General features: G+C 38.1%; 1 pseudogene; it reads right to left on the bottom strand.

Moving 5' to 3' along the window:
* LOC110310817 overlaps nt 1-20337 on the bottom strand; it is a 34329-nt pseudogene that overhangs the window by 6380 nt on the left and 7612 nt on the right.

Here is a 20337-nt window from a genome sequence, read left to right as displayed (position 1 = left end):
AGGAAGGAAGGAAGGAAGGAAGGAAAGAAAGAAAGAAAGAAAGAAAGAAAGAAAGAAAGAAAGAAAGAAAGAAAGAAAGAAAGAAAGAAAGAAAAGTACTCTCAACCTTCTGATTCCTACTTCACACATGTCACTATTGGCCTTCCAAAAGGTAGCCTTGATGTCAAAGTATCTGGTTTCGCATGGCATGTTCTTTTTGAAACAATGTATGTTATAAATAAATGATTATTGTCCTTTAGAAGATTTGCCTTGGTCGTGGTGTTTGTTCACAGCAGTAAAACAGAAGTCAGTACCAGGGACTGGAACACTGCTCTGATGGGCCTGACCATGTTTTTGTTTGGAGGAATGTGGATTTAGGGAATTTGGAATGCTTCAAGTGGTGCTTAATGGACCAACCTAGTAGGGATATAGAAATGGTGGTGCGGAGATTGATTTGAACTGTGTAAGCCTGCTGGCTTAAGAGGTTTCAGAGGAGAAGAACTTCATTATGTGGCCGAGAGACTCTTCTTGTGTAAAATGGCTGCTTTTCACCCTTGTCTGAAGAATGCCCCTGAGACTAAGAGTATGAGGTTTCAATTAATTGCACTGACAAAAGAAGTCTCAGAAAAGCCCAGCATAGACTTTGTACTCTGGTTTATTCTTATAAAGAGCATTTGATAACTTAGCAAGCTTAGAAAGAAAAAATACAAAATATATGGTTCAAAGAATAAAGGGAAACCATTGTAGAATGGAGCTGAATCCTGTTATAGGAAATAAACAGATTAAGTGAGTGGTGACCTTGAAGCAAGGTCCCACCCTGCTAAACTTATTGTTTCTACTTTTGCGGTTGAACAAGGGACTTAGTTATTGTGTTCATTTGGACTTTTAATTTGAAATGGATTATAATCCAGCAATGGAGAGCAAAATGGTGATCCAGATCTTGAGTCTGGAAGACACAGGCTTTTGATCAGATCATGAGGAATAGTGCACACAAAAATCTTAGTCCCAGGCGTGGTGGCTTACACCTTTAGTTCTGGGAGACAGAAGCAAGGCCAACCTGATACAGAGCAAGTTCCAAGTAGAGAGAAGCTTAGGTGCAGGCATGGTGGTCCACACCTTAAATCCCAGAGTGCAGAAGACAGAGGTATGCAGAGATCTGAGTTCAAGGTCAGTTTACAAAGCACGTTCCAGCACAGTCAAGCTAGGCAATGTGAAGGAGTTGGAAAACAGAAAGCTAGTGATAATGGAGGCCAAATTTCAGCTCCTATAAACAGCAGAACTTAGCAAATTCAGCCATATGGCTCTGGCTTTAGAGTTAAGAATGGAAGGGACTGGGACAATTGATGCTGGATAGCTGTAGGTACGAAATTAGTAATGATTAAGAAGATGCCACCAAGGTAAAATCTTCTGGGAAGTATTTTCTAGGAGCACAAAGAAGCTGTGTTCCAGAGATAACCAAGGATGTACCTCATGCTTCAGCTGTGTAAGAATCACGTAGATGGTACTAGTTTTGAAGGCATGAAGGTGTCATGGAGAGCAGGTGAGGCTTGATACTGTGAAAGCCACTGGTGAAAGTGCAGTTTCAGTTTCAGTTTCCAGCCCAGGATGTAAGGGGTCATGAAAAGGTGAGGCTTGGCACAAAAAAGGGAGCCTATGAAAGCCTATTGGTAAAACCTAATTACAGTAGAAACCCCAATGTGTTAGAAATGCAAGTACCATGGTATGACCACCAGAAACAGCAGTAGCAGTAGAGTGGACTCAACCAGAACTTGAAGTGCCACAGGGGACAGAGTTAGAGATGTGACCCAAGCTATTTGGAGGAGCCCAGATGATCATGTTTGGATTCCAGACATTGGAACAAGAAGCTGTAATGTTGAAGTTGCCTTAGAGATCCCAAGATAGTCAAGATGCCGGAACCATGGAATACATGTTGAGGAAAGTTGCTATCAGGGAGTGGAACCAGCCAAAGAGAATTGTGCTGCAGTCAACAAAGCAGAAAGGACTCAACATCCGACATAGAGATTCAGATTTTGGAGTTTGTCCAACGGAAATTTAGTCTTGCTTTGGTCTAGTATTTCCTTACTATGTCATTTGGAATGGTAGTGTATATCATGTGATGTTGGAAGTAGATGATCTGCTTTTTGATTTTGATTTTATAAGTGATTACAGTTAAGTGATTGGATGAATCTCAGAAGAGACTTTGAATTTGGACTTTAACATTTTGAGACTGTTATAGACTATAGGACTTTGAAAGTTGGACTAAAGGTATTTTGCCTTATGCTATGACTAGGTATGGTCCCCATAGACTCGCATGTTTGAATAAGCCTACTGGGGCCAGGTTGGTGGTTTGGATATGCTTGGCTCAGAAAGTGGCACTATTAGGGGTTGTGATGTTGTTAGAGTAGGTGTGGCCTTGTTGAAAGAAGTGTGTCATTGTGGGAATAGGCTTTGAGACCCTCCTCCTAGCTGCCTGGAAGCCAGTCTTCTCCTAGTGGCCTTCAGATCAAGATGAAGAATTCTCAGTTCCTCCATCTCCATTCATACCTGGATGCTGCTATGTTCCCACCTTGATGACAATAGACTGAACCTCTGAACCTGTAAGCCAGCCCCAATTAATTATTGTCCCTTGTAAGAGTTCCCTTGGTCATGGTGTCTGTTCACAACCATAAAACCTTATCTAAGACATTCACACTTAAGATAACAATGTGACCTAACCCAGTAGGACAGTCATCACAAAATTTCAATCATCAACCTACGTCCTTATGGTTTGGTGTCTTCCCACACATCACATACTTTGCCTTTATAACTTTTAGTACCTTACCATGAGCCCCAGTGATTAATTAAATATTCCAGTTGGCTGCATGTAACTGAATACTAATTAAAGAGATATAATGATGTTTAGAATTCTTTTGAATGTGTCCAGAATTAGCAGTGTGCTCACTTGGGACAGAATCAACCAGTTACTCTCTCCTGTTTCTGTCACCTTCTCTTTCACTCTAACATTCATTATTTCTAGCTGAACACATGGCTATCTTAACACTTACGTATGATGCATGACTAATTTCTGGCTGATGGACATAAATAGAAGTCCCCTATGTAATCTGTGGCAAGTTTTTTTTTTTTTTTAAGGAAAACCTTAAAAAATGTTCATGTCTTTTCTGGTTCTTCATTCTTAGTCATAAATTAAATGTGGATGAGATGGCTTTATTATATGACTTACTAAGCTTTTTATTCCAAAGTCATATATAGCAGAAAAGGATGAGAATTATCCAGGAATAGAGAGACCATCTTCAGATGGATTTATTCTTGAAAGAGAAATAAACATGTATCTTGTTTTACCACTATTATTTTGAGGTATTTTTCTCATAGCTGAAATTATGTCTAAATAATTGAAGGGTATACAGCTGCTACAACAATGACACAAACTGGTTCTTTCTTTCTGGCCCCCTGCCCTTACTGAATAGTTTCTAAACATATGGGTACCTCATTATTGCAGAACAACTACTGAACATTTCTTTTACAGTTTAGAAAAAAAAATAATAAGAAGAAAAGAAAGAAGCAGGTGATTCCTGAATGAGAAAATGAAAAAGAACTTTCTAGAGAATTCACTGGGGATATCCTGATGTCTTGGGCACATTTTGATATGTAATTTTAACAGCTGGACATCCCAACACTTCAGGTAGGGTAAACATCATGTAATAAGAGATTAAAAAAAGGGAAACAGAGAAAAGGAAGCTACTAGCATGGTAGCAGCAGCAGCAGTACTTGGAAAGAATGTCTTCTAAATAGCTCAGACACCTAAAACTGGATCCAGTCAAACCTCCTAAGTATAAATGAACAAGTAGCATTGCTTTGTAAATACTTACTATGTTCACTAAAGTGAGGAAGGGAGGATGAATTCTCTAAAAGTCTCCTAGACCATTGTTAAAACAGGGGTGATCTCAAGAGAGAGGGCACTTAGAAAAGCAATAGGCTGATGGTGAGTTTGTGGTAAATAAATGATAGGCACAAAGGGAAAACGACTGAAATCATCATGCAAAAATTCTATGATTACAATTAGTATGCAGTACAATCGATGGCTACAGGATAGAGTCAAGACTGCCAGGTGCTCCTGGTTATCATTTGGAGGCTATGCACCACTTTCTCAGAAAGATTTCAGTAAAACAGTCAGTAACCAGTCTGAAGGCTTACCATTCTGGACAGAGCTGGAGTGTGTCCATCCTAGACCCATGTGCTAAGAATTGTGCCCCCAGTGCACCCATACTAAAGTGAACTGTTAGGAGGTGGGACCTAGTGAGAGGTAATTGAATCACTGGGAATGCTGGGTGAAGGAGGCATTACTGTACTTCTTTCAGAAACCTGCTTAGTCCTTGCTAGAGTAGGTAGGTTTTTAAAGAAGAAGACTGGGTCCTGAATGCCTTTAATTTCCTGTAATCTCATGGCATTCTTTTGCCAGGAAATAATCTCACATGCTACTTGTATGCTACCTTGTAAGAAGCCTGTAGGACTCTTCACAAAAGCCAAGCACCTGGGATCACTAAGTATTTGACTTTTAATCTTCAAACTATGGGCTACATTTTTTTTTAATTTATAAAGTAATCAGCTATGGGGTATAGACATGGACTCACACTAGTCATTCAGGAGCAGTAGGGAAGGAGAGAAGGCTCTAAGTCACAAGAAAACAGCTAACAGTGGGTATCAGGGAACCAGAAATAAACAGTGACATAAAATACTTTACAACTATTTTCTGAAGAATGACACTTTTGCATGATTCTTTCTAAATATTGTCTTAAGGTTAGATATCAGAGTGTAGACCCTTCACCTATACCATTTATGCCTGCCTGGGTATATCTCTGGATATATATGATGTGCCTACTCAGTACTTGCAGTTTGTATGCTGGTCTGCATGGTATCTATGGCTGCCTGTGTGTGACTCAAACATGTCAGTGAGTTCCTACTGGTGGCTGTTTGACTAATTGCCTTCTCTCCTAGTTTTATCTTGATATGACTATTCAAAATCTCTTCAATTTCCTGGCCTCTTGCAAGCCCCTTTCTTTCCTGGCATAGAAAGTTTGACCTTATATGAGCTTTATTTTACATTTCAGCAACAGAAAACATAATGAACATGAAGACTGAGGACCAAATGAGAATGCAGGTTTGGAAAAAAAAATGAAAGAATGATTTGAGTAGGAGATTCAACTACAATATCAGCTCTCTTTTATTGAAGTAGCATCTTAGTAATACAAAGGACAAAAGTTCTTGAATTAATTTCTTCAATTAAAGGAAAACAGATTGCTTTATATAAACAATATTCAAAACAATCTTTTCTCAACTTTGTTGCATTGTTCTCTTGAAGATGTATTGATCTATAAATGCAGAAATTTATATTATGTCTAGCTAACACAGGTTACCTTTGTCCTTCCTGTTGTCAAGGACAGCATAAATTCCCCTGTTTCTTTCAACATTCAAAGAAAGTCTCAAGTCAAAATACTTTTGATATAAAAAGAAATTTTGAAAGTGTCTTAAGATATATGTTCCACACACTTAATATCACCCACAAATTACACTTAGCTTTTTAGTGTATCCAAATCCAAAGGACAAATTCTCAACATGTTACTTTTTGTATGGACCCACAATTCTACCAAATTGACATGATATACAGGTCATCGAGAAATCAAGTTAAGCTAGTTAATAAAGTTTGACTTCCTGTAGAGCCTTGAAAAGTATGTTTCATTCAGCGGCTGCTATTTTCCTAAGGCTGAAGCTGTGTGTGTGTGTGTGTGTGTGTGTGTGTGTGTGTGTGTGTGTGTATGGAGGGGGAGAAGAGGGAGAGAGAGGAGGAGGGGGGAGAGGAGGAGGGGGAGAGTGGGAGAGGGGGAGAGGGGGAGAGAGATTGCTTTGGAATTGAACATCATAGCTTTTCTGATAACAAAAAATAAAAGATAAAAAATATTAGAGTAACATCAGAGTGACATATAGATCAATCAAATCTATCACAAATATTATCACATCTAAAAACAAACATATCATCAGATAATAGGCTACATATGACATCAACTTCAAGAATCATAAAATATTCCATTTTAAGACAATTGTTGGTCACTCCCACAATTTGTTAAAAACTCGTGTTAAAATAAATAAAAGAAAGCAATGAAAGGCTACATATGATGTAAGGTAGGATTTAAAATATAAAATACTCCAGCACAATAAAAATTACTTTTTATTAGCAGTCTGAAATAGTGCCAAGCTGTGCCAGTTAAATGTGGGAAGGCAAACATGGTGGCATAGCACAGAGTGCTAGGAGCATGCACCAGGTACTGATGGAGGTTAGAATATGGTAACATTAGCTGTGGAACCAAATTGCATAGTACAGACAAGTCAGGCATGGTGGAACAGAGTGGTCTGCATCATTATTGACCAGGAAATGGGGAAAAGAAAGATGAATCAGGATGAAGAAACATTCTTTTACAATTTGTTTTCATTCCTGTTCCTGGATCCTTCTTCGTCTATTAAACTTCTCTGGCTGTGTCTAGAACAATGCCTCAACAGTCTCCTAGGTAATTCTAAACATAGGTTGACAATGAAGTTTAACCATTATTAGGTAGGTCTAGTGTGCCTACCCTCTTTAAGATGAAGTTATTTAAGAGTTAGTTTTTATCCCAATTTCAGTTTCCCCCTCCTTCCTCTCCTCCCTGTTCCTCCCCATATCCACTCCTTCTCTAATCCTCCTCAGAAAAGGACCAGCTTCAAGGTATCAACCAGTCATGGTCTATCAAGTTGTGGTAAGACTGGGTACCTCCTCTTTTAAGGCTAAACAAAGCAACCCAATAGGAGCAAAGAGTCCCAAAATTAGGCAAGAGCATCCAAGAGAGCTCCTGCTTCCACTGTTAGGAATCCACAAGAAGATCAAGCCACATAATTATAACATGTGCAAAGGGATTAGGTCAGTCCCATGAAGGCTCTTGGTTGGAGGCATGGGTGTCAAGCTGGACCAGTCATTGGTTGGTCACTCCGGCAATTTCTGTGCTACTTTTGCCCCAGCACATCTTGTAGGCAGGACAAATTATGAATCGATGGTTTTGTGGCTGAGTTGGTGATGACCCTATCCCTCTGCTGTAAGTTTTGCTACTTACAAGGGGTGGTTGGCTCAGGCTGCATATCCCCTGTTGCGAGAAGTCTAAGTTAGGTAGACTAAAATAATTTAATGATACTAAAATCAAAATGTGCTCAATAGCAGAATGCTCAATAGCAAGCGAAAGCTAGGTCTTCACATTAGCCTAAAGGAAGAAGAAAAGATATTTAACAGTTGATTCAAATAATTTATTGCAGCAATAAGTTTCAATAGGTTTCAGTAGGTAAGAAAATAGGTTTAGAAGGAATCATACTATCTGGGAAGAAAATAAAATTGGTTCTTATCTATTGACAAAGAGAAATATTTGTGTCAAGCCTTATTTGTGTCAAGAGATTAAGATATAAAGAAACTTAAAAGCAGGTGATATGTAAAAACAACTCATAAGTAAATATCTGTTGTGGTTTGAATAAGAGTGGATTCCAAAGGCTTATATATTTAAATATTTGGCCCCTAGTTGGTGTAATTGTTTTAAGAAAGATTAGCAGGTGGCAAGATTAGCCTTTTTGGAGGAGGAGTGTAACTAAGGGTGGAATTTAAGGCCGCAAAAGCCCATATCAGAGCCAGTCTCTTTCTCTCTCCCCACAACTCATGAATAGGATATAAGCTCTCAGATACTACTACAATGTTATGGTAGCCTGTTTGCTACCTTGATTCTCGTCATGATCATCATGGATCTTCTAAAACTGAAAGTAAGCCTCCAGTTAAATACTCTCCTCTATATGTTACCTTGGTTATGGTGTCTCTTTGGAGCACTGCAAAAGTAAATTAAGACATTATCTAAGAAAATTGATATCATACATACACTCATAAATGTATATATACGTAGTTATAGAAGTAATCACAATATCCCAAAAGTAGAAACAACTTAAACCTCTGTTGAAGATGAGTACATAAACAAAGTGTAGTCTAGCTAGATAATGAAACCTGTGTTGTACAAAAGGAAAAAAGCAGTCATAACAGCTCATATATTACATGTGTCCATTCATGTGAAAGCCTAGAATTAGAAAATCTTCAGACATAGAATGTAAGTTACCAGTTTCTCAGAGATGTGTAGTAGGGGTTAGAAGTATGGCACCTAAAGGAACACAAGCTATATAGTGTCTGTTAGATGGCTTGTCAGATAAAGTTATTTATAAAGTTACTTGTCACCAAGCCTGAACCCATGTGTTAGAAGCAAACCACATGAACTTCAGCAAGTAATTGTCCTCTGTCCTTCCCACTCACATGAGAGCATGTGTAGTCTTTCTCAAAAAAAAGAATAATAAATGTAAAATTATATTTAGGACAACACACACACACACACGTACATGTACACATGCCAGTCTGTGTACCCAGTGCTGTTGTGCAAGGCTCTGGCTCAGCCAGAGCAGCCAAAGAATTGTGGATCTCTGATGGGAAGGGAAGCTGGAGCAAGGTGGGCTGCTGTTTCCTTGGAGTTGGTTGGCACATGGTGGGATGAATCAGGGAGCTAGGAGCCAAAGTCAGGGCCACCAAGCAAGAAGTGACTGCAGTAGTCTTGAACAACTTCCAGCAATGAAAGTTTTGGGAGAGAATTCTCTTCCACAAGGTGTTACAGCTCTATAAGACAGACACTCGCAGACAATCTTTGATGAAATAACTTGTGCATTTTATTTCTTTTTGATAGGGTCTTATATATATTTTGGGGTGGGTTACGATCTAAAAGCAGATGCTTTCTATTGGTTTGGTCTGAGATCTGCATTTAGAGGGGCTTCAGGCTTTGTTTCTCCCTGGCTGATTGTCACAGTCCTCTCCATCAGGTGTCGTTGCATGCGTTCCAGGACAGGAACCTGGATTAATTACTGGAGTTTCTGAATTTACTCAACCTTACAGGTTTTCTGTGTAGTGGCATGGTCTACTGGCCCCCATACCCCAGCACATACACCTAAGATGATAGGAACAGTCCCAAACTGCTTCTGGTGTGTGAGCTACATACCTGTATGCATACAGTCTATTGCATCATGTACTTTGAGTAGGTATACTTGTCCCATGAATGTCTTTTCTCATATACTCTATTGGCACTCATGAAAGCAGGCTTCTGAGCTGTCCTTTTACTTCTACTTTGCTTTCAGTAAACTTACCTTTAGACACACACACACACACACACATATATATAAAGATTCTGAGATATAAACTATGTTTTAATAAAGTTACCAATAAAAACAGAAATGAATAGTGGAATAGTGGAGTGGCTGCATCCATCATCAATATGAGAGGGAACTGGAAAGGTGCAAAGAAATAAAAATCAAGGAATATAATGAAACCTGCATGGGATGACCATGAACTAGATACATTAAATCAGTTGCCAGTTTTGCTAGTAAATGAAAGACAGTTGTATCACCAGATTGCAGAGGCACACAGAGATTGTGAGAGAACTATGCTATTTAACTACAAGTAAGTGATGCTTGCTTGTGGTTTTGTTTTGATAAGTTTTATGGTATAGTGTTTCATTATCTTTAAATGTTTCCAAGACAAAATACTTTGACAAAGGCAACTTAAGGAAGAAAAAAATTAGTCAAACTCATGGTAGCCCCTAACATGGTCATGATAACCTTCCACCAGCATGCACAGAGGCTTGTTGCCAGGTGCTTTTAACCATCGTGGGTCGGCTGAACAGAAGAGCTAACAGCAGCTAGAGCAGTGCACAGCCTCTGTTCAATAGTTGTAATCTTGATTCAGCTGACTCAAGGGCAAACCTCAGCATCTCATGAAGAAATCCAGGTTCCTTAGAAAGAGTCTTTCCTTTCCTCATCATTTTTCTTGTTTGTTTGCTAGATGTTCAAATATTATTTTTAAAAATTGGCATAGAGGGACGCAGGAAAAAGGTGAGCTTAAAGATGTGGAAGAGGAGAATAAACACTGAAAGTGATAGAAATGGTGTGGAGCACAGGGAACAATGAACATGACTGGCATTCTGAATGATGCTAAATGATAACAGAGGTGAAAGGACTTCTAAACAGCTGGAACTGTAGCTAAAGCCCACTAGAGAGGGCACAGTGTGTGGTGTCTGTTGAACTGCTAAGACAGAACCACGTTTCAAGGATTGGCTTTGTCTGAGTTCCTAGTAGGAACAAAATTAGTTACATAGTGAACCATTCTCTGGGGAATGAGTTACCTCTCATGTGGAACCGTTCTGTTTCTTTCTTAAATAATTATTTCATTAATTAAGCTATTTATTTACTTTACATCCCTATTTAAGCTTCCCCTTCCTCACTTCACCTCTCCTCCCATCCACCCTTTTTACCTTTCTCCTCAGAAAAGAGGAAGCTAGATTAGACAACCCAGCTAGGGGACAGGGATCCAAAGGTAGGCAACAGAGTCTGAGACAGCCCCTGCGCCTGCTCTTAGGAGTCTTGCCTAAAGTCCAAGCCGTACAACTGTTACATATGTACAGAGGGACTAGGTCAGTCCCCTGCATGCTCTCTGACAAGCAATTCAGTCTCTGTGAGCCCCTATGGCCCCAGGTTAGTTGATTCTGTGAGTTTTCTTGTAGTGTTCTTGACTTTGGCTCCTCCTTTCAGTCCTTCCTCCCACTCTTCTGCAAGATTCCTCAAGCTCCCATTAATGTTTGGCTGTAGGTCTCTATATCTATTTCTATCAGTAGCTAAGTGAAACCTCTCTGATGATAGTTAGGTAGTTAGGCTAGGCTCCTGTTTGCAAGTATAGGAGAATATCATTAACAGTGTAAGAGGGGGCTCCCTCTCTTGGCATGAGTCTCAATCTTGACCAGTCACTAGTTGGCTATTCCATCAATTTCTACTCAGTCTTTACCCCTAAACCTTTATCAGGGAGTACAAAATGTGGGTTGAAAGTTTGGGGGCTCAGATGGTGTCTCAATTTCTCCATTAGAAGGAAGTCTTTCCTGGTTGCAGGAAATGGCCAAATCAAGCTCCAAATGCCACACTTTTAGGAGTCTTAGCTAGAGTCAAACTCAGTTTCTTGGGAATTTCCATTGTCCTAGCTTTCTAGGTTGTCCCAGCAATGCACCTGCCCCCTCCCCAGTTCTCAATTCCAATTCTCTCTCCCTGATCTCTCCCACCTCAGAACTCACCTCTGAACTCTCCTGACCTGAGCCCCCCTGTTCCATCTCACTGCTCCCCTACTACAGGTCCAACCCACAAACCACTGCCCCATGTCTATTTTATTTCCCCTTCTCAGCAAGGAGAACTCAAGGGGGAAAAACTCTAATCTTGGATCTGTGAATCATAGCATATTTACCCTTTACTGTATGGCTAATATCCACTTCTAATTGAATACACACTATGTTTGTCTTTCTGGGTCTAGGTTACCTCATTCAGATAACCTTTTCTAGCTCTATCCATTTGCCTGCAAATTTCATGATGTCATTGTTTTTTAATAGCAGAGTAATATTCCATTATGTAAGTGTACCACATTTTCTTTAACCATTCTTAGGTTGAGGGACATCTAAGTTGTTTCCAGTTCCTGGCTATTATGAATAAAGCTGATATGAACTATGAATGTGTCCTTGTGGTATGGTGGAGAATCTTTGGGGTATATGCCCAGGGGTGGTATAGCTGAGTCTTGAGATAGATTTACTTCCAATTTTTTGAGAAATCACCAAATTTATTTCCAAGGGCTGTAAAAGTTTACACTTCCACCAGCAATGGAGGTGTGTTTCCCTTGTTCCAATTCTCTGCCAGCATGAGTTGTTGCTTTAGTTTTTGATCGTAGCCATTCTGATAGGAGTAAAACAGAATCTCTAGAGTTGCTTTGATATTCATTTCCTTGATGACTATGGATATTGAACATTTCATTAAGTGTTCATTGGCCATTAGAAATTCCTTTATCAAGAATTCTGTTCATATCCCCATTTTTTTGATGGTGTTACTTGGTTTGTTGATGTTTAGTTTCTTGAGTTATTTTTATTTTTTGGGTATCAGCTGTCTGTCAGATATTGGGTTGATGAAGATCTTTTCCCATTATATAAGCTGCTGTTTTGGCCTTTTGATGATATCTTGGGCTCTTTTTTGTTTGTTTCTTTGTGTTTGTTTGTTTGTTTGTTTGGGAGACTTTTATTACTTTTATTTTTTTACAGTCTAGTCATTGTCCACCTCCTGGTCCACCTTCCCACTGTTCCTCATCCCATTCTTCCTCCCCCTGTCTCCAAGAAGATGGCCCCTCTGTCAGGCTTCCCCACTCTCTGGGGCCTCAAGTCTCTCAAGGGTTAGGCACCTCTTCTGCCACGGAGGCCAGACTAGGCAGTCCTCTGTTGTATATGTGTCAGAGACCTTGGATCAGCTTGTGTGTGCTGCTTGGTTGGTGACTCAGTGTCTGAGAGATCTGAGGAGTCTGGGTTAGTTGAGACTGTGGGTCTTCTTGTGGGATTGCCTCCTCCTTAGCTCCTTCCACGCTTTCCCTTATTGATCCACAGGAGTCCCTGACTTCAGTCCAATGGTTGGATATAAGTATCTTCATCTGTCTCAGACAGTTGCTTGTTGTGCCTCTCAGAGGACATCCATGCTACCATAATATCAGTAATAGTGGCAGGCCTTGGAGCCTCCCCTTGAGATTCATCCCAAGTTGGGCCAGTCACTGGATCTCCTTTTCCTCAGTCTCTTCTCAATTTTTTTTTTTTTTTTTTTTTTTTTTTTTTTTTTTTTTTTCTTTCTTTTTTTTTTTTTTTTTGTCCCTGGGGTTCTTTTAGAAAGGAACAATTCTGGGTCAGAATGTTTGACTGAGGGATGGCAACCTCATCCTTCCACTTGATGCCCCATCTCTCTATTGAAGGTGGACTCTACGAGTTCACTCTCCTCACTGGTGAACATTTCATCTAAGGTTTTCCATGTATGGAAAACTCCAGAGCACAACCTCTGCTTGATATTATTTTTTTAAAAATGACTTTCATGTTGCATTTCCCTGAGGATTAATAATGTTATACATTTCTGAAGATTTGTTTCAGTTATATTTACATGTATATGGTTGTGAGTGTTCTGAGGAGTCTGAAAACAGTGTTGAATCTCCTTTAACTAGAATTACAGGCTGATTTGAGCTGCTACATATGGGTTCTGGAAACCATACTCAGATCTTTTGGAAGAGCAGCAAATTTTCTTTTTCTTATCTCCAACCCCAGTGTTGAGCATTTTAGTGGACTTATGAAACTTGTTCTTAACTTGAGAAGTGTTCACATGAATATTTCCTTTATTTTATGTGGTGAGTTGAAATAATATTGAGTCTTAGAAATTATTCATATGTTGTAGATACAAGACTTTTCTCAGATTAATTTGTCATTTATTGTTCCCTCAGCTTATTGCTTATCTACTTCTTTTCTTAATAATATTTTCTGATGAGAAGTTATTTTATTTTAATAAAGTCTCATTTTTATTATGCCATTTACATATGAAAATGTTTAAATATGCTTTATCTTAGGAGGCTTACAAATATATCCTGTTGCAGCGGACTGGCCCCAGTCGTCCTCCCTCAATCCGCAGAAGAAATCGGGGTTCCAGACAAGTGGGCAAAGTGTTGGCGAGAAAGGGGTGACAAACAGACACGAACACAAGAGAGTGTGGAATCTGAATGTAATTTGTCAAATCAAGCACCAGAGTTTTAATACAGAATAAAATAGGGAAGTTAGGTGACACATCAGCAAGGTACAATGAGGTTACTGAATGCTTAATAATGACTCTTACACAAAACAGAGGAATGCAAATACAAAGACTGGCAGGAACTGGGCAATAAAACAACTGAGACAAAGTCAGCTCTACCTAAGGTCAGCTATATTCTTAGAAGCCAGGTGTGAGGTCTTTACACTCTGGGGGGCAAGGGCTTTCACACCCAAGTCATGGTTCCAATTAGGGAGTTCCGCTCTAGCTAATCTTCTCATGAATAATGCAATTCCCTAAAACCACAGCCTGATCTACTTCCTAAACCATTGTAAATTTCTGTATATGGGAGTGACTTGGCTTTTATTCTAAGTGATAGTGTGGGGGGACTTTCTACTAATAAGTAATGTAGTCTGCTATACATAACTATAATAAGAATTCTAAACTTACTTTGCTAAGCTTGCCCTGAGATTTCTAACTCTATGTAGTAGATAGTAATGCCTGATTTCTTTCACTGTCTCTCTTACAATACTAGAGGCAATTCTGAATGTCACTGAATAGGCAGCATTCTTATTGAATTCCAAGCCCATGGTTGGTTCAAAGACTACCTTGGGCATTGGTGGAGGCCAGGAAGCAAATTTTGATTTTGCTTAGGTACTTGGCAAGTCATTGCTTGGAGGCACCTATAGTAAAACAATACTGAAAGAAAGCACACAGATCCATTCGCAAGGACAAGTTTGGAGCATTCGTTATACAAGATGCCACAGTTCCAGGAGACTAAGTTTCTGTGAAACTCTTTGCCTCAGGACTGCTTCCAGTTTTCTAAGCCTGTCATGCAAGTCACTACTGGAGTGGATGTAGCATCCTGTATTATTTTTATATTTTTAATCATTTTGAGCATGTAAGACAGGTTGAAATTTTTATTTAAGTGAATAGATACAGGACTTTTCTTGCACCATTAGTAAAATGACTTTTATGTCATTGAACCATTTTGAAGATCTGTTGAAAATAAGTTCAGCCCATACATGTTAGTGTGTTTCTAGACACTCTGTTAATTGTTTTACCTTAGTTTCCTAATACTGTACTGAATTGAATATTATAAAACATATACACATTGTATGTATACACTTACCAACATCTACTCTCATGCACATCATGCCTACATAGCTATACACTCACAAATACACATTTAGGCAAAACACACATATATGTTTGCAAATAGTCACTAATGTGCACATGCATACAAAATGCACATGCATACACACATGTTAATAAAATCACACACTTACAAATAAACACATATATAATATATTGACACATGCAAAATCTACATGCTACATGCATACATTCAGACATACCATACACTTGAACATACACATACTCTTTCACACATTCATACAGATACTCACATGCTCACACACTTTGCAATCACTCTTAATATTTGCTCACACACTTAGACACATAAACATCCACCTTTTCCTATAAAATATCACACATTAATACATATGTTTGCATACTCATTTTCATCCACACACACAAAGACACAAATAACATACATAAACATGCACAAACCTATTTTGTTCACACACTCAAAAATACATATACACCCATACTTACATAACACAAACATATACATATATACACATCCATACATATGCATAGACACATTCAAACCCATACATATAATAACACACAACCTATGCATACACTCACATATGATTTCTCATGCACACATGGATACAATCATACATGCAGATATATTCATGAGCACTACTATACAGATTTATAAATATTTGCTTACACACATATACACAGCCACATAACCACATTCACACATGTATATACACATTCCTACACTGTCCCATATGCACATGTTCTTATACAAACTCACATTCAAACATGCACTAACACATGCATAAATACATATAGATCTAAGCTCAAATGCACAGAGAAACAAAAGCCTACAGTCACACACATTAAGTGATACATACACACATACAGTCCCGTATTCAAACATGTAAACATACAAATATGCCCCCACAAAGACATTCATGCACACATGCATGTATACTAGTTCATGTACATACTCCTATACATGCAAAGGCAGAAATACAAATAGAGTCTCACACACATGTGCATTCACAAAATGTCCCACACATATATATGCACAAAAAGTCAGGAGGGAAGTAGACAATATTGAATCTTACTATGCTCTTGTTAATACTTTTAAGACAAGTTTTCTGTGAGTTGATAGTATGTATCTTTTGTTAATATAATATATTGTGATTTCAAAGACCTTCCACATAATATTATTCATTTTTGAATTTCCAATTGTTCATTATCTAAGATTATTTGTAGGAAGGTGTTGTGGTTCATAACAAAAGATGGAAATTAGATTAAAGCCAATTTGGTAAAAAGGAACAAATAAAAAATACAAAATGGTGCATCTGGTATCAGGAAAGTCTGACTTTGCTTTCTAAATTGGAGAAGTTGGTATAGGGAGAAAATGTTAGCCCTCATCCCCAAATATATCTCGTCATTTCAAAAAGTCTGGCATAGACTTTCAGGAATGACTCTACTTTGGATCTTTTAAAAATTAAAATATCAAGTCCTCTCATAGGAAATGATTCATACAAGCAAATTCTCCTGAAAGATAAGTTCAAAGTAAACAACATACTAACATATGATGTGACTTGGAACATTTTGTCAGCCAGAACATAGTATGGAAACATGTCTTAGGAGTATTGGTATTAAGGAGGCCTAACAGCCAGAAGTATAATTATTAGCAAGCTGATTGTCCTATTCAGGCATGTTTATCCTAGGAGGTTGTCTGTCACCTAGCGCTTCTAGTGATTTAGCATGTCTTATCGAGGAGGATTTTATTTAAGGACTCAGCACCATCCTTGTTATAAACAACTGAAGCTGCATTAAATTCTTTGGCAGGCAGAGCTATGCACTGAGTATTTATGTTCCCTAGTGTGATGAGTAATTTTTACTAAATATAAATTGCTGCATTAAATCAATATTCTGAGATTCCAACTATTGAGAATATGCATCCTATTAATTGATCATAAGATTAGACAATTTCCCAGAAAATTCTGATCATATGTTTTGAGAACTCTCCATCTACAATTTTAATGACTTTTCCCTGCATGCATTTTTCTCAGACAATGAAATAAGGAACCAATTAGTTCAACTCATTGGCTCTCAGGATAAAAGCAGGGAGCATAGAGTGGACAGTAAGATTCATTTTCCAGGGCAGGAGAACAGTGGAAAGAGAAACAAAAGCAACAAACATAAGGTAAGATGCTTTCAGTATGAAGATGAGCTTCTATGTTGTAGAATATTACCAGTATTATGATCAAAATGCCAAGCATAGCAATGATGGCAGAACACAGACTTTAGAGTGGAATAATTATGTTAACATTCATACTATCCTTCCATATAAGATTATATCTAACTCTGGTTGGACAACTGAATAACAGCAGACCTTTTTCAAAGTTTAGATCTTCAAACTCAGCATACATTTCTAGTAGGAGAGGTGTGGCTGATAAACTCTATATTTTCAAAAGGCCTCATAATTAAGTAAATGCATTTAAAATTGTTTATAATTATTGACATAAAAGTTTGTGTTTAGCTATAGAAGTAGCTACAAAAAATAAATCCTTAATACTTCTGAGGTAATAAAAATACATGTTTTTAATGTGTGTGTGTGTGAAATGATTTAACCTTTGATTTTCTACCTTGATACCTAAGTTTGATTTTTATTTTGTTATTAGGTACATTTTGAATGATTTTTTTGACTCAGTAAAATTAAAGTTGAATATTCTAGTAATCTCACTAATTAGGGAGGTGAAGTCAGAGGGATTGTGAGTTTGCGACCAGCCTGATCTACATAATCAAACCCTATGGCACAAAAATAAATAAAGAAACAAATAAAATTAACCTTCAAGTGATTCTTAAAATGTTTAAGGGAAAATCTTCTCTAGAATACAGTGTTTGAGAGAATGGGTCAGCATAAAAATGTTGCCCATGGCCAACTGAACAATAAATTTGAACATAAAATCTTTTCCGACCAGGTTCAGGAGTTAGCTCAGCGGGTAAAGTGCTCCCCCCACAAGCTTGAAGAATGGAGTTCAATCCCCATCTCCCACATAAAAAGTTCCCATCTGCCTTCCCCATCCCTTTCAGAAGGGTGAACATGCCATCCATCTCTGGAGAGGCTGAAACAGGGGAGCTCCTGGAGAATGGTCAATCAGTGTGTCAGAAGTTCCAGGTTCAGTGAGAGATTCAACACATCTCAATAAACCAGGTTGAGAGTGATGCAGAAAGATCCTTGATGCTTGTTGCCTGGTCTACACAGAGAAAGAAGGCAGCAGGAGACCCTAACCAGAAGAGCCCTGACTAATGAAATTTCTACAAACAAATAAACAAAAATAATGATAATAGAGGAGAAAGAAACAGCAGAATTCTATTCAAAAAATGTATTTTTTTTTCTGGAAATAAAATACCCTTTCTCTTTGCTCCTCAGGCTCATTGAATTAATCCTTTCCAAAATCTTACGGGGTTAAACATGAATGTCCAGCACCCTTTCCCAGCCTCTGGAAGACTTGTGTAGATCCTCAAAAATATCCAGAGAACTTTATTTCAGCCAAGTCAGCCATATTTTCTCTGAAATACCAGTATCCAAAGTACTCCAGTCAATGCTACAGTGGCAGGAAGGATCATCTTCACCCAACCAGATTGATGCTTTTTCTTTGTGGTGGACTGGGGCCAGAATCCATGTAACAAACTGCTACCATTTAAATATTCAAGGCTCTGCCAATGCCAGCATCAGCAGCCTTCTGTAGTGTGCAGAAAGTGCAGCTGCCAGAGTCAGAGACTGTCCCACAAGGATTTAGACATATGTGCAGGTCCCAGGACAGCTTGCCAGCGCAACCCCACCCCCATCAATCCTGACGTGTCACCTTAATTTTTATAGACTTTTATTTGACCTTGTAAGATTAAGCTATAGAAAGACAAGCTGGTTCCTATCATCTTTGAAATGTATTATTATATAGTTTCAAGGAAATTCCTATAAAGTTTTAATTTGGGCAGTTGAAGATAAGGTAAAGAACAACATTGTTTTTCAAAGATTGATCAAGATCTTGGGGGTAAATTGTTATTCTGTAAAACTTGTTTTTCAATATGGCACTGGGGATAATGGGATGTATGAAGTAACTGGGAACAGTTCTAATTCAATCTCTTAGTTCATTTATGGTCATTTCCACACCTCTGCTTTTGCAGATTATGTTTAGATGGTTGATTCAACCCACCTTTGAGCTGCTTCTGAGCTCAGGAAATGAGTTCCATTTCAGCATCTATTACACCCCAAGTATTGTCTGGCACCTAGTTCTTTAAAGATTAGGGAACTATGTAGTATGGAAATGGATGGAGAGAAAAGGGATAGAAGGAATGAGAATGAAGCAAAAGAATCAAATTTAGGAAATTAATTCTTCTTCCTTTCCTAAAAGGAATGATAATATTAGGAGTACTAATAGATACATTGTATGTTGAAAGTTCTTAGTCTTTTATGTAAAATATTGGTAGGAAGAATAGCCTTCCTGAAGGTTATCTATGCTCTAGTTTTGTTTTGTTTTGTTTTGTTTTGTTTTGTTTTTTAATTACATGGCAAAGGGATTTTGTCAATTGTACTTAATTTTGTAAGACATAACTGGAATATCTATTTTGACCCAATCTAACTACACAAGTCTAAACAGCCAAGAGTGTTTTTTGGCCACAGTCAGAAAGATCCAGAGTATGAGAGAGTCTTGTCTCTATGTTGTCAGAAGGCCCCAGTGGAAAGCAAAAGCAGAAAATGTGCATCAACTATGGGACCAAATGTGAGTTTTGATTGAAAACCTTCAAGAAGACAGGAACTTCAGCCTCACAAACACAAGGAACCAAATTAAGCTGATAATCTGAATGAGGCTAAAAATGTCTTCTTTCATGGTGCCATCAAGAAGGACAGCCCAGCTAACTCTTACTCAATCTTAGCCCAAGTGAGACTCGACTCTAAAAAATCTGAGTAAAAATAGATATGTCTTGTTTTAAACTGTTAAATAAAAACTTGCACTAAGTTCACAATTCTCATGTCTAAATATTTTGGGAATTTAAGTTTTAATTGTCTTTAATATATCAGTGAAAATAGGTACTTTGCTAGCTTTCTTTTTTTTTTTTCATTTTTTTCCTTTTATTGAAAATAGATTTTTTTCTCACATAATGTATCATGATTACAATTTTCTTTCCCTTTACTCCTCCCACCTCCCCTCCCATCTGGATCTACTCCCTCATTAGGAAACAAACAGGCTCNAAGAGATTATTTTATAATAAATATAATATAGTGCAATACATAAGAGTTGAACAAGACAAACAAACCAGAGGAAAAGAGCCCAAGAGAAGGCACAAGAAGCAGAGATCCACTTATTCACACACTAAAAACACTAAACTGGAAGCCATAAGTATAAGCAGAGGAACTGATACAGTCTCTTGTAGGCCCTTTACCTGCTGTCTCAGTCTCTGTGAGTTCATATGAGCCATGATCATATTGAGGGATTTATTTTCTCAGGATCCTACATCCTCTTTGGCTCTTTCAACCTCTTCTTT

The sequence above is a fragment of the Mus caroli genome, chromosome 15 (genome assembly GCF_900094665.2).
Source record: "Mus caroli chromosome 15, CAROLI_EIJ_v1.1, whole genome shotgun sequence".
NCBI classification, from domain to species: domain Eukaryota; kingdom Metazoa; phylum Chordata; class Mammalia; order Rodentia; family Muridae; genus Mus; species Mus caroli.
Note: the sequence above shows the minus strand (reverse complement) of the source record. Positions and strands in the feature narration are given on the sequence as shown.